General features: G+C 39.2%; 6 non-coding genes across 6 annotated transcripts; all 6 read left to right on the forward strand.

Annotated features, from left to right (window-relative positions):
* Positions 1-3407: 3407 nt before the first annotated feature.
* TRNAL-CAG (transfer RNA leucine (anticodon CAG)) lies at positions 3408-3490 on the forward strand. The gene has a single exon. It is a non-coding gene; the product is annotated as a tRNA-Leu (tRNA).
* A 1403-nt stretch (positions 3491-4893) lies between these two features.
* TRNAL-CAG (transfer RNA leucine (anticodon CAG)) lies at positions 4894-4976 on the forward strand. The gene has a single exon. It is a non-coding gene; the product is annotated as a tRNA-Leu (tRNA).
* Positions 4977-6379: 1403 nt separating this feature from the next.
* Positions 6380-6462, forward strand: TRNAL-CAG (transfer RNA leucine (anticodon CAG)). The gene has a single exon. It is a non-coding gene; the product is annotated as a tRNA-Leu (tRNA).
* A 2650-nt stretch (positions 6463-9112) lies between these two features.
* Positions 9113-9195, forward strand: TRNAL-CAG (transfer RNA leucine (anticodon CAG)). Its single transcript has one exon. It is a non-coding gene; the product is annotated as a tRNA-Leu (tRNA).
* Positions 9196-9483: 288 nt separating this feature from the next.
* On the forward strand, positions 9484-9556 carry TRNAT-UGU (transfer RNA threonine (anticodon UGU)). Its single transcript has one exon. It is a non-coding gene; the product is annotated as a tRNA-Thr (tRNA).
* A 1070-nt stretch (positions 9557-10626) lies between these two features.
* Positions 10627-10709, forward strand: TRNAL-CAG (transfer RNA leucine (anticodon CAG)). The gene has a single exon. It is a non-coding gene; the product is annotated as a tRNA-Leu (tRNA).
* The last annotated feature ends 1791 nt before the right edge of the window (positions 10710-12500 follow it).

A 12500-nucleotide genomic window follows, 5' to 3' on the forward strand; every position in this document is an offset into this window, starting at 1 on the left:
GAATGTTCCATGCATCTGATAATTACAGAGGTAACTTAGCCAGGAGTCAACGCATCACAAGTTGGAATGTTGGAATCAATCCACTGGGATACATTCTGTTGAATTTCAATTATCTCCTAGATACATATATTCACAACATGCTGAAGATATTGCAATTCAGCCTTTGGAATGCCCATATGCGCCACTTATTAAACAAACCTCACTGTCCTGAAAATATCTATGTATTGACCTGTCCGGCACGGTGGTCTCAAGGCTACGTTCGGGTTGTACGCCTCTGTGGCGGCCAGTGTTTGGTTTCTGCTATCGGCGGTCATTTTTATTTGAAACGCTAAGTTTTGAACTGTGCGCATCAAGAGATGCCAGCTACCTCCTTGCTTATCTTTGTCTTTCATCAAGTGGATTTTGAAGAGGAAAACCGACTTTTCAGGCTCATTGCCTCTCAATTACTAATCTCATACAAAAAAGACGCATTCATGTGTTTTCTTTCAAGACGTGCAAGAGAAAAATGCAGATCTTCTAAATTCTACACTATGGACTAAAAAGACATAGCTATTGGGCTGCCTTCCTTGTTAGTAGAGCTGAGGGACTAAAGTAGGATATGACAGAAGTTCCATTTGTCGCTCTCCAAGCTGTCTGCGATAGCCGGCGCTCACTTGCCAGTCAAGCACAAGCCAGTCAGGATGGCCGAGCGGTCTAAGGCGCTGCGTTCAGGTCGCAGTCTCCTCTGGAGGTGTGGGTTTGAATCCCACTTCTGACATTACTGCTTTATTTCTTGCTCAAAGCAACCGCGATCTATCGTTAGCTTGCTTGGTATCGCCAGCTACATTACAACTAATTGGATGACGATATATTGCTGCTGCACTAGGTGTGTTCTCCAATTGTTTCTTTTCTCAGCAACATATTTCAGAGAAGCAAACTGGCTATGTCCTTCAAGAGAAATATTTTTTCTTCCTACCAGATTAATTAACCTTGGTTTTCCTTGCAAGTTGGATGACAACGTTCCACATGTGGAGTTTTGACACCCCCCCAAAGAAGGTTGAATAAGGGCTCAATAGCTCAGGGGTTAGAGCACTGGTCTTGTAAACCAGGGGTCGTGACTCCCACATCACACTCTTTCCAAGTCAATCACATTTTCTTTTAGCTTTCTACTTTTCCGTGGAAAACTGTGGATGTGCACAATGAAATACAGGGATCTATTTATTAACCAGTGAAAAGTGCTTTGTTCCATACATAACTACTCAATTTCTACCACAATTCTATTTTAATCTATTCTCCAAGTTACCTATATTCACAACATTACAGTGAAAGATAAAATTGTGGTGAGAGCACTCAGAACATGCAGAAATAAAAAATATATTACCAAACTTGGTTAAAATGGGAATATCTAGAACAATAAAGCACAAACACATAGAGTAATATTGTCATAAAAGAGATAAAATAATAATATGAGACTGGTTACACTCACATATTGCTGAGTCACTTTAAAAGCTGACTCAGACTTAGGGCTTTTGTGGAGATGAGAATTTTTCAGCTTTAGACGTCCTGTACCGTTTATACTTGGTCTGCACTGGGAAGTGTTTCTTCAAATTACTCCAGGAAGCAAGATCCAATATAAAATTTCTTTATTGTAAAATAACTTGATTATATAAAAAAAAATAGTATCATATATCTTTATCCAATACAGGTAAAAACGTCCTTAAAAGCGCAATACCACGACGCGTTTCGGCACTCTCAGCCTTTCTCAAGTGGTCTGGTCTTCTCATCTCCTAGATCTTCTTTAAATGCTCTGAAATTTGGCGCCCTTTCGTCGGCGTCTTCTGTCTCTTCCGCTTTCGTCATTTCCAAGCGTCCATCAATTACGTTGCGTCATGACGTCTGGCGCCTACGTCATTGGTCCTCGTCCAGGCGTCAGCTTACGTCATGACGTCTTATGGGCGCCGGACCCGGAAGTAGTACCGGCGCCATTTTTCAAAGTCCACTAACATGCAAATTTGCCAGTCCGTTAAACTCCACATTACAAGACAATAGTATATGATATTTAGGGGGAAAAAGGGAAAAGAATACATACTTATTTTCCACATGTAGCAATAGATTAATATAGGGATATTTAATACCTATTAAGAAAGGAAGGAAATCAGGGTTTTTAATGTTTTTAAACATTTAAAATCATATATACTAAAAAAAAACATATATACTAAAAAAGCACATCTAAAATTTTTTTTAAAATTATATACATGAATTAATCTCGAAGTCGATATTGAGGCCATGGGGGGATAATGATTCCAAATTAAAAATCCATTTCATCTCATTTCTGCTGAGGAGACTATCTATATCTCCCCCTCTCCAATGGATTTTTACGGCCTCTATTCCTATAAATTCAAAACCATTTATATTCCCTCCATGTACCTCTAGAAAATGTTTAGAGACATTGTGCAAAGTGAATTTCCTATTTATATTATACACATGCTCCCTCATTCTTATCTTCAGTAATCTCGACGTCTTCCCAATATATTGTATGCCACAAGGACATATTATCATATATATCACATTTTTTGAGTTACATGTAATAAATGATTTAATCTCATGTGTTTTTTTGTTCTGAAACGAGGTAAAATGGGTGACTTTTTTATTCTTATTTTTTCTTAGGGCACACCCTCTACATCTTCCACAGTAGTAGAAACCTTTTTCCCTTTTAAACATGGATACACCTTGAGAATTTTTTTCTTTATCCAGAAAACTTGAGGTCAAAGTTTGTTTAATATTCTTCGCTCCTCTAAATATCAATTTTGGTTGTGTCCCTAAATATTGTTGTAGGCTCTCATCTTGTTCAAGAATATGCCAGTTTGTCTTCATAATTTTTTGTAACTTTTTACTATGGGAACTAAAATTAAAAATCGCCGGTACAATCTTATTATTCTCCTTTTGTTCTTTTTTCTTATATATTAGAATATTTTCTCTTTTTTCTTGTCCTACTTGAGGCTCAAGGCTACGTTCGGGTTGTACGCCTCTGTGGCGGCCAGTGTTTGGTTTCTGCTATCGGCGGTCATTTTTATTTGAAACGCTAAGTTTTGAACTGTGCGCATCAAGAGATGCCAGCTACCTCCTTGCTTATCTTTGTCTTTCATCAAGTGGATTTTGAAGAGGAAAACCGACTTTTCAGGCTCATTGCCTCTCAATTACTAATCTCATACAAAAAAGACGCATTCATGTGTTTTCTTTCAAGACGTGCAAGAGAAAAATGCAGATCTTCTAAATTCTACACTATGGACTAAAAAGACATAGCTATTGGGCTGCCTTCCTTGTTAGTAGAGCTGAGGGACTAAAGTAGGATATGACAGAAGTTCCATTTGTCGCTCTCCAAGCTGTCTGCGATAGCCGGCGCTCACTTGCCAGTCAAGCACAAGCCAGTCAGGATGGCCGAGCGGTCTAAGGCGCTGCGTTCAGGTCGCAGTCTCCTCTGGAGGTGTGGGTTCGAATCCCACTTCTGACATTACTGCTTTATTTCTTGCTCAAAGCAACCGCGATCTATCGTTAGCTTGCTTGGTATCGCCAGCTACATTACAACTAATTGGATGACGATATATTGCTGCTGCACTAGGTGTGTTCTCCAATTGTTTCTTTTCTCAGCAACATATTTCAGAGAAGCAAACTGGCTATGTCCTTCAAGAGAAATATTTTTTCTTCCTACCAGATTAATTAACCTTGGTTTTCCTTGCAAGTTGGATGACAACGTTCCACATGTGGAGTTTTGACACCCCCCCAAAGAAGGTTGAATAAGGGCTCAATAGCTCAGGGGTTAGAGCACTGGTCTTGTAAACCAGGGGTCGTGACTCCCACATCACACTCTTTCCAAGTCAATCACATTTTCTTTTAGCTTTCTACTTTTCCGTGGAAAACTGTGGATGTGCACAATGAAATACAGGGATCTATTTATTAACCAGTGAAAAGTGCTTTGTTCCATACATAACTACTCAATTTCTACCACAATTCTATTTTAATCTATTTTCCAAGTTACCTATATTCACAACATGTTGAAAACATTGCAATTCCACCATCAGGAGTATTAGCCATTCATTAAACAAACCTCACTGTCTTGGAAAAGTCTACGGATTGATTGAAAAAAAACAACTTTTGTTAAAAGACACTTGCCACCTGCTAACCAATCTCACAGAGGAAGGAACACTTTCCATTTTTATTTTGGAAAATAGAACTCAAGCTTGAATGTTCCATGCATCTGATAATTACAGAGGTAACTTAGCCAGGAGTCAACGCATCACAAGTTGGAATGTTGGAATCAATCCACTGGGATACATTCTGTTGAATTTCAATTATCTCCTAGATACATATATTCACAACATGCTGAAGATATTGCAATTCAGCCTTTGGAATGCCCATATGCGCCACTTATTAAACAAACCTCACTGTCCTGAAAATATCTATGGATTGACCTGTCCGGCACGGTGGTCTCAAGGCTACGTTCGGGTTGTACGCCTCTGTGGCGGCCAGTGTTTGGTTTCTGCTATCGGCGGTCATTTTTATTTGAAACGCTAAGTTTTGAACTGTGCGCATCAAGAGATGCCAGCTACCTCCTTGCTTATCTTTGTCTTTCATCAAGTGGATTTTGAAGAGGAAAACCGACTTTTCAGGCTCATTGCCTCTCAATTACTAATCTCATACAAAAAAGACGCATTCATGTGTTTTCTTTCAAGACGTGCAAGAGAAAAATGCAGATCTTCTAAATTCTACACTATGGACTAAAAAGACATAGCTATTGGGCTGCCTTCCTTGTTAGTAGAGCTGAGGGACTAAAGTAGGATATGACAGAAGTTCCATTTGTCGCTCTCCAAGCTGTCTGCGATAGCCGGCGCTCACTTGCCAGTCAAGCACAAGCCAGTCAGGATGGCCGAGCGGTCTAAGGCGCTGCGTTCAGGTCGCAGTCTCCTCTGGAGGTGTGGGTTCGAATCCCACTTCTGACATTACTGCTTTATTTCTTGCTCAAAGCAACCGCGATCTATCGTTAGCTTGCTTGGTATCGCCAGCTACATTACAACTAATTGGATGACGATATATTGCTGCTGCACTAGGTGTGTTCTCCAATTGTTTCTTTTCTCAGCAACATATTTCAGAGAAGCAAACTGGCTATGTCCTTCAAGAGAAATATTTTTTCTTCCTACCAGATTAATTAACCTTGGTTTTCCTTGCAAGTTGGATGACAACGTTCCACATGTGGAGTTTTGACACCCCCCCAAAGAAGGTTGAATAAGGGCTCAATAGCTCAGGGGTTAGAGCACTGGTCTTGTAAACCAGGGGTCGTGACTCCCACATCACACTCTTTCCAAGTCAATCACATTTTCTTTTAGCTTTCTACTTTTCCGTGGAAAACTGTGGATGTGCACAATGAAATACAGGGATCTATTTATTAACCAGTGAAAAGTGCTTTGTTCCATACATAACTACTCAATTTCTACCACAATTCTATTTTAATCTATTTTCCAAGTTACCTATATTCACAACATGTTGAAAACATTGCAATTCCACCATCAGGAGTATTAGCCATTCATTAAACAAACCTCACTGTCTTGGAAAAGTCTACGGATTGATTGAAAAAAAACAACTTTTGTTAAAAGACACTTGCCACCTGCTAACCAATCTCACAGAGGAAGGAACACTTTCCATTTTTATTTTGGAAAATAGAACTCAAGCTTGAATGTTCCATGCATCTGATAATTACAGAGGTAACTTAGCCAGGAGTCAACGCATCACAAGTTGGAATGTTGGAATCAATCCACTGGGATACATTCTGTTGAATTTCAATTATCTCCTAGATACATATATTCACAACATGCTGAAGATATTGCAATTCAGCCTTTGGAATGCCCATATGCGCCACTTATTAAACAAAGCTCACTGTCCTGAAAATATCTATGGATTGACCTGTCCGGCACGGTGGTCTCAAGGCTACGTTCGGGTTGTACGCCTCTGTGGCGGCCAGTGTTTGGTTTCTGCTATCGGCGGTCATTTTTATTTGAAACGCTAAGTTTTGAACTGTGCGCATCAAGAGATGCCAGCTACCTCCTTGCTTATCTTTGTCTTTCATCAAGTGGATTTTGAAGAGGAAAACCGACTTTTCAGGCTCATTGCCTCTCAATTACTAATCTCATACAAAAAAGACGCATTCATGTGTTTTCTTTCAAGACGTGCAAGAGAAAAATGCAGATCTTCTAAATTCTACACTATGGACTAAAAAGACATAGCTATTGGGCTGCCTTCCTTGTTAGTAGAGCTGAGGGACTAAAGTAGGATATGACAGAAGTTCCATTTGTCGCTCTCCAAGCTGTCTGCGATAGCCGGCGCTCACTTGCCAGTCAAGCACAAGCCAGTCAGGATGGCCGAGCGGTCTAAGGCGCTGCGTTCAGGTCGCAGTCTCCTCTGGAGGTGTGGGTTCGAATCCCACTTCTGACATTACTGCTTTATTTCTTGCTCAAAGCAACCGCGATCTATCGTTAGCTTGCTTGGTATCGCCAGCTACATTACAACTAATTGGATGACGATATATTGCTGCTGCACTAGGTGTGTTCTCCAATTGTTTCTTTTCTCAGCAACATATTTCAGAGAAGCAAACTGGCTATGTCCTTCAAGAGAAATATTTTTTCTTCCTACCAGATTAATTAACCTTGGTTTTCCTTGCAAGTTGGATGACAACGTTCCACATGTGGAGTTTTGACACCCCCCCAAAGAAGGTTGAATAAGGGCTCAATAGCTCAGGGGTTAGAGCACTGGTCTTGTAAACCAGGGGTCGTGACTCCCACATCACACTCTTTCCAAGTCAATCACATTTTCTTTTAGCTTTCTACTTTTCCGTGGAAAACTGTGGATGTGCACAATGAAATACAGGGATCTATTTATTAACCAGTGAAAAGTGCTTTGTTCCATACATAACTACTCAATTTCTACCACAATTCTATTTTAATCTATTCTCCAAGTTACCTATATTCACAACATTACAGTGAAAGATAAAATTGTGGTGAGAGCACTCAGAACATGCAGAAATAAAAAATATATTACCAAACTTGGTTAAAATGGGAATATCTAGAACAATAAAGCACAAACACATAGAGTAATATTGTCATAAAAGAGATAAAATAATAATATGAGACTGGTTACACTCACATATTGCTGAGTCACTTTAAAAGCTGACTCAGACTTAGGGCTTTTGTGGAGATGAGAATTTTTCAGCTTTAGACGTCCTGTACCGTTTATACTTGGTCTGCACTGGGAAGTGTTTCTTCAAATTACTCCAGGAAGCAAGATCCAATATAAAATTTCTTTATTGTAAAATAACTTGATTATATAAAAAAAAATAGTATCATATATCTTTATCCAATACAGGTAAAAACGTCCTTAAAAGCGCAATACCACGACGCGTTTCGGCACTCTCAGCCTTTCTCAAGTGGTCTGGTCTTCTCATCTCCTAGATCTTCTTTAAATGCTCTGAAATTTGGCGCCCTTTCGTCGGCGTCTTCTGTCTCTTCCGCTTTCGTCATTTCCAAGCGTCCATCAATTACGTTGCGTCATGACGTCTGGCGCCTACGTCATTGGTCCTCGTCCAGGCGTCAGCTTACGTCATGACGTCTTATGGGCGCCGGACCCGGAAGTAGTACCGGCGCCATTTTTCAAAGTCCACTAACATGCAAATTTGCCAGTCCGTTAAACTCCACATTACAAGACAATAGTATATGATATTTAGGGGGAAAAAGGGAAAAGAATACATACTTATTTTCCACATGTAGCAATAGATTAATATAGGGATATTTAATACCTATTAAGAAAGGAAGGAAATCAGGGTTTTTAATGTTTTTAAACATTTAAAATCATATATACTAAAAAAAAACATATATACTAAAAAAGCACATCTAAAATTTTTTTTAAAATTATATACATGAATTAATCTCGAAGTCGATATTGAGGCCATGGGGGGATAATGATTCCAAATTAAAAATCCATTTCATCTCATTTCTGCTGAGGAGACTATCTATATCTCCCCCTCTCCAATGGATTTTTACGGCCTCTATTCCTATAAATTCAAAACCATTTATATTCCCTCCATGTACCTCTAGAAAATGTTTAGAGACATTGTGCAAAGTGAATTTCCTATTTATATTATACACATGCTCCCTCATTCTTATCTTCAGTAATCTCGACGTCTTCCCAATATATTGTATGCCACAAGGACATATTATCATATATATCACATTTTTTGAGTTACATGTAATAAATGATTTAATCTCATGTGTTTTTTTGTTCTGAAACGAGGTAAAATGGGTGACTTTTTTATTCTTATTTTTTCTTAGGGCACACCCTCTACATCTTCCACAGTAGTAGAAACCTTTTTCCCTTTTAAACATGGATACACCTTGAGAATTTTTTTCTTTATCCAGAAAACTTGAGGTCAAAGTTTGTTTAATATTCTTCGCTCCTCTAAATATCAATTTTGGTTGTGTCCCTAAATATTGTTGTAGGCTCTCATCTTGTTCAAGAATATGCCAGTTTGTCTTCATAATTTTTTGTAACTTTTTACTATGGGAACTAAAATTAAAAATCGCCGGTACAATCTTATTATTCTCCTTTTGTTCTTTTTTCTTATATATTAGAATATTTTCTCTTTTTTCTTGTCCTACTTGAGGCTCAAGGCTACGTTCGGGTTGTACGCCTCTGTGGCGGCCAGTGTTTGGTTTCTGCTATCGGCGGTCATTTTTATTTGAAACGCTAAGTTTTGAACTGTGCGCATCAAGAGATGCCAGCTACCTCCTTGCTTATCTTTGTCTTTCATCAAGTGGATTTTGAATAGGAAAACCGACTTTTCAGGCTCATTGCCTCTCAATTACTAATCTCATACAAAAAAGACGCATTCATGTGTTTTCTTTCAAGACGTGCAAGAGAAAAATGCAGATCTTCTAAATTCTACACTATGGACTAAAAAGACATAGCTATTGGGCTGCCTTCCTTGTTAGTAGAGCTGAGGGACTAAAGTAGGATATGACAGAAGTTCCATTTGTCGCTCTCCAAGCTGTCTGCGATAGCCGGCGCTCACTTGCCGGTCAAGCACAAGCCAGTCAGGATGGCCGAGCGGTCTAAGGCGCTGCGTTCAGGTCGCAGTCTCCTCTGGAGGCGTGGGTTCGAATCCCACTTCTGACATTACTGCTTTATTTCTTGCTCAAAGCAACCGCGATCTATCGTTAGCTTGCTTGGTATCGCCAGCTACATTACAACTAATTGGATGACGATATATTGCTGCTGCTCTAGGTGTGTTCTCCAATTGTTTCTTTTCTCAGCAACATATTTCAGAGAAGCAAACTGGCTATGTCCTTCAAGAGAAATATTTTTTCTTCCTACCAGATTAATTAACCTTGGTTTTCCTTGCAAGTTGGATGACGACGTTCCACATGTGGGGTTTTGACACCCCCACAAAGAAGGTTGAATCAGGGCTCCATAGCTCAGGGGTTAGAGCACTGGTCTTGTAAACCAGGGGTCGTGAGTTCAAAACTCACTGGGGCCTCTTAGACTCCCACATCACACTCTTTCCAAGTCAATCACATTTTCTTTTAGCTTTCTACTTTTCCGTGGAAAACTGTGGATGTGCACAATGAAATACAGGGATCTATTTATTAACCAGTGAAAAGTGCTTTGTTCCATACATAACTACTCAATTTCTACCACAATTCTATTTTAATCTATTCTCCAAGTTACCTATATTCACAACATGTTGAAAACATTGCAATTCCACCATCAGGAGTATTAGCCATTCATTAAACAAACCTCACTGTCTTGGAAAAGTCTACGGATTGATTGAAAAAAAAACAACTTTTGTTAAAAGACACTTGCCACCTGCTAACCAATCTCACAGAGGAAGGAACACTTTCCATTTTTATTTTGGAAAATAGAACTCAAGCTTGAATGTTCCATGCATCTGATAATTACAGAGGTAACTTAGCCAGGAGTCAACGCATCACAAGTTGGAATGTTGGAATCAATCCACTGGGATACATTCTGTTGAATTTCAATTATCTCCTAGATACATATATTCACAACATGCTGAAGATATTGCAATTCAGCCTTTGGAATGCCCATATGCGCCACTTATTAAACAAACCTCACTGTCCTGAAAATATCTATGGATTGACCTGTCCGGCACGGTGGTCTCAAGGCTACGTTCGGGTTGTACGCCTCTGTGGCGGCCAGTGTTTGGTTTCTGCTATCGGCGGTCATTTTTATTTGAAACGCTAAGTTTTGAACTGTGCGCATCAAGAGATGCCAGCTACCTCCTTGCTTATCTTTGTCTTTCATCAAGTGGATTTTGAAGAGGAAAACCGACTTTTCAGGCTCATTGCCTCTCAATTACTAATCTCATACAAAAAAGACGCATTCATGTGTTTTCTTTCAAGACGTGCAAGAGAAAAATGCAGATCTTCTAAATTCTACACTATGGACTAAAAAGACATAGCTATTGGGCTGCCTTCCTTGTTAGTAGAGCTGAGGGACTAAAGTAGGATATGACAGAAGTTCCATTTGTCGCTCTCCAAGCTGTCTGCGATAGCCGGCGCTCACTTGCCGGTCAAGCACAAGCCAGTCAGGATGGCCGAGCGGTCTAAGGCGCTGCGTTCAGGTCGCAGTCTCCTCTGGAGGTGTGGGTTCGAATCCCACTTCTGACATTACTGCTTTATTTCTTGCTCAAAGCAACCGCGATCTATCGTTAGCTTGCTTGGTATCGCCAGCTACATTACAACTAATTGGATGACGATATATTGCTGCTGCACTAGGTGTGTTCTCCAATTGTTTCTTTTCTCAGCAACATATTTCAGAGAAGCAAACTGGCTATGTCCTTCAAGAGAAATATTTTTTCTTCCTACCAGATTAATTAACCTTGGTTTTCCTTGCAAGTTGGATGACAACGTTCCACATGTGGAGTTTTGACACCCCCCCAAAGAAGGTTGAATAAGGGCTCAATAGCTCAGGGGTTAGAGCACTGGTCTTGTAAACCAGGGGTCGTGACTCCCACATCACACTCTTTCCAAGTCAATCACATTTTCTTTTAGCTTTCTACTTTTCCGTGGAAAACTGTGGATGTGCACAATGAAATACAGGGATCTATTTATTAACCAGTGAAAAGTGCTTTGTTCCATACATAACTACTCAATTTCTACCACAATTCTATTTTAATCTATTCTCCAAGTTACCTATATTCACAACATTACAGTGAAAGATAAAATTGTGGTGAGAGCACTCAGAACATGCAGAAATAAAAAATATATTACCAAACTTGGTTAAAATGGGAATATCTAGAACAATAAAGCACAAACACATAGAGTAATATTGTCATAAAAGAGATAAAATAATAATATGAGACTGGTTACACTCACATATTGCTGAGTCACTTTAAAAGCTGACTCAGACTTAGGGCTTTTGTGGAGATGAGAATTTTTCAGCTTTAGACGTCCTGTACCGTTTATACTTGGTCTGCACTGGGAAGTGTTTCTTCAAATTACTCCAGGAAGCAAGATCCAATATAAAATTTCTTTATTGTAAAATAACTTGATTATATAAAAAAAAATAGTATCATATATCTTTATCCAATACAGGTAAAAACGTCCTTAAAAGCGCAATACCACGACGCGTTTCGGCACTCTCAGCCTTTCTCAAGTGGTCTGGTCTTCTCATCTCCTAGATCTTCTTTAAATGCTCTGAAATTTGGCGCCCTTTCGTCGGCGTCTTCTGTCTCTTCCGCTTTCGTCATTTCCAAGCGTCCATCAATTACGTTGCGTCATGACGTCTGGCGCCTATGTCATTGGTCCTCGTCCAGGCGTCAGCTTACGTCATGACGTCTTATGGGCGCCGGACCCGGAAGTAGTACCGGCGCCATTTTTCAAAGTCCACTAACATGCAAATTTGCCAGTCCGTTAAACTCCACATTACAAGACAATAGTATATGATATTTAGGGGGAAAAAGGGAAAAGAATACATACTTATTTTCCACATGTAGCAATAGATTAATATAGGGATATTTAATACCTATTAAGAAAGGAAGGAAATCAGGGTTTTTAATGTTTTTAAACATTTAAAATCATATATACTAAAAAAAAACATATATACTAAAAAAGCACATCTAAAATTTTTTTTAAAATTATATACATGAATTAATCTCGAAGTCGATATTGAGGCCATGGGGGGATAATGATTCCAAATTAAAAATCCATTTCATCTCATTTCTGCTGAGGAGACTATCTATATCTCCCCCTCTCCAATGGATTTTTACGGCCTCTATTCCTATAAATTCAAAACCATTTATATTCCCTCCATGTACCTCTAGAAAATGTTTAGAGACATTGTGCAAAGTGAATTTCCTATTTATATTATACACATGCTCCCTCATTCTTATCTTCAGTAATCTCGACGTCTTCCCAATATATTGTATGCCACAAGGACATATTATCATATATATCACA

Source organism: Pelobates fuscus, chromosome 12 (assembly GCF_036172605.1).
Source record: "Pelobates fuscus isolate aPelFus1 chromosome 12, aPelFus1.pri, whole genome shotgun sequence".
Taxonomy (NCBI): Eukaryota; Metazoa; Chordata; class Amphibia; order Anura; family Pelobatidae; genus Pelobates; species Pelobates fuscus.